Genomic DNA, 2,597 nt, shown 5'->3' with positions numbered 1-2,597 from the left:
AAATTATTTTCGTTGCTACTTCATAACTGTAATGTTGCTACTGTTATGAATCGTCATGTAAATATCTGATATGCAGGATGTATTTTCATTGTTACACATTGAACATAATTAAAGCATAGTGATTGATCACAAAAACAATATGTAATTATGTATGTGTTTTCCGATGGTCTTAGGTGACCCCTGTGAAAGGGTCGTTCGACCCCCAAAGGGGTCGCGACCCACAGGTTGAGAACCGCTGGCCTATGGGTACCCATCCTGGTGTTAGCTGTCTCCATTGGTGTTCTTCCCGGCACTGTCCTGGTGAGGTGAACTGTCCGTCTCCATGGCTAAAACAGATAATGAGAACACTTTTCATTGTCTCTTCTCAACAGCTTAGCACTTAGGGCAAATGGGCTTCAAGAGTTTGGGGCAAAGGGAATCTTAATTCACAGGATTTTAAAATACTTAAAAGGTGTGCCCAAGTGTGGGCCATACTGAATGGCCACGTTCCCAAGGTGCTTGCTTTATTTTCTGGTAGTTATTTATTTATTATAGTCATCTACTTGGTTCCTCAAAATTATTGCTTTATATTCCCTGCAAGATTTTAAACCCCATGGGGAAAGGGTTGTCATCTTGTCTCTAGTACCTAGCAGGAAGGTCTCAAAGATGTTATGAATTTATTTCTAAAATCCATGGGTACTCAGTAAGGAACTATTGGCCGATGAGAGGTTGAGAATCTAGTCCAATGCCAATGATTCTAAGCTTTCTGGCGATTTCATTATTTTTTCCAGTCTCATTTATACAATTCAATTCAATTAAAATCCTCCCAATTCTCAACTTTGAATAGTGGTTTTATAGGAAAAGTGTCACTTTAGAATAAAAGTATCCATCTGTAAAAGCTTAAGACATTTTTCTTAGTTCCTTTTTTTTTCTTTAAGAGGCCCTTCCAAGGGAAAGAAATACAAGTAAATTCAAATAATTTCCCAGAGGCAAGTTTATTAACATTTTTCCAAAGCATATCTTGTTTGAACTGTTTATTTTGGATTGTTGTCCAAGAGATAAATTTTTGAAGCTTGTAAGAAAAAAATTGGCCTTTAAATGTTAGTTTGCATGGAGAAAGGCAAGGAATGGGGTTGAGTAAGGAAGAGAAGCAGGGTCCCCCCACCACCAAAACATTCCCAGAAATTGTTTTTGACTTTGTCATTTGAGCACAGCCCTGAAGAGCATAAGGCAGAGAACTTGAGCCACCCTCAAATAAAATCCAAAAAAATATTAAATAATGCCTGATGCAGTTCTTGGCGCATAAGGTGGTCAGTAAACATCTGTTTAGTGAATGGATTATGAAGTGGGTTTACATGTTTGGGTTTTATTAGTATGAAGAAGGTTACTGTAATGGAAAAATAATTGTGGATGATTGTCCATAATCAACAATAAACAAAGCCTTTTGATAATAATAATGATTAATAATAATAACAGCAATTTTATGTAGTACTGTCTATGTGCCAGCCCTATTCTAACTCTATATAGACAATAATCATACCCTCATTTAATATAACATCTCTTACGTAAAAGGCCCGTGGACGTCACGCCATAACACCATCATGACCAAACCAGCAGTGGCTCTCACGGCGAGCAGGGAGCAAGCTACTAGGGGCAGAGAGCTCCGAGCAGTGCGTGCTGGGCCTCTAGTATTAAATAAATATATAAAATTAGGTGTATATGCCTCACGTAATCCTCTCCACAACACCGAGCAGGTACTATTTTATGCCTGTTTTACAGAGGAGGGAGATGACTTTCCAGAGGTGACCTGGTGAGTGCACTGGCAGAGCCAAGATTCAAATCCAGGAAGTTCGCTTCTGAAATCCATTATTTTAACCCCCGTGTGGCCCTAAGCGCTTTAAACAGGTCAGCACTTTATATCCAAATGAGTGTTTTCCTCTTTAATGAAACATGTGGGGAAACTATGTTTAGCTCAGTTTTTTTTCCTCAACTACATATTGATTTGAAACCTACTCTTGTGAATGTCTTCACCGGTAGATTCACTGAAGGTGGGTTTAATGTTCTGAAACCACCAAACACAGTTTGTGGCGATTCCTGGCGATTGAATGGGATTAAAGTAATTTGACATTTCGTGAAAAAACAACCACCCTGAAACCTGCATGTACAGTCACGATCCCAATTGTCTTGAAGTCTCATATTTAGCGACAACCCTACCGTCTGGGTTGAAATGTGTTTTTGAAAACAACGATGTGAAGTATACAATAAAAGATGCCTTTTCCTGTTGTGCTGGTGAACAGAAAGGAGGAGAAGAGGAACTCCTCAGGGCTGGGTGGAATGTCAAAGCCGGCGGGAGGGCCCTTGGCGTCTGCCGCCTTGAACTGAGATGCGAGTGCATGTTAGGCGACCAGGTCTCACTCTTCCCCTAAACTATGTTTTTAATCCTATTGTTGCTTCTCTCAGAATCTGCGAGGACAACCCAGTTCCTCTGGAGTCAGTATGAGGAGGGTTAGCCACGTCCCCAGAAAGTGGAAAATCAGGCCTCCCCGCCCCTGCGGTCCCTCCACGCTGTAAACTGTACAGAACGGCCCCACCCTGACATGAGCCACGAGCACGGCGTC

This window comes from Myotis brandtii, unplaced genomic scaffold (assembly GCF_000412655.1).
Source record: "Myotis brandtii unplaced genomic scaffold, ASM41265v1 scaffold227, whole genome shotgun sequence".
NCBI classification, from domain to species: Eukaryota; Metazoa; Chordata; class Mammalia; order Chiroptera; family Vespertilionidae; genus Myotis; species Myotis brandtii.
This window is presented reverse-complemented; position numbering follows the sequence as displayed.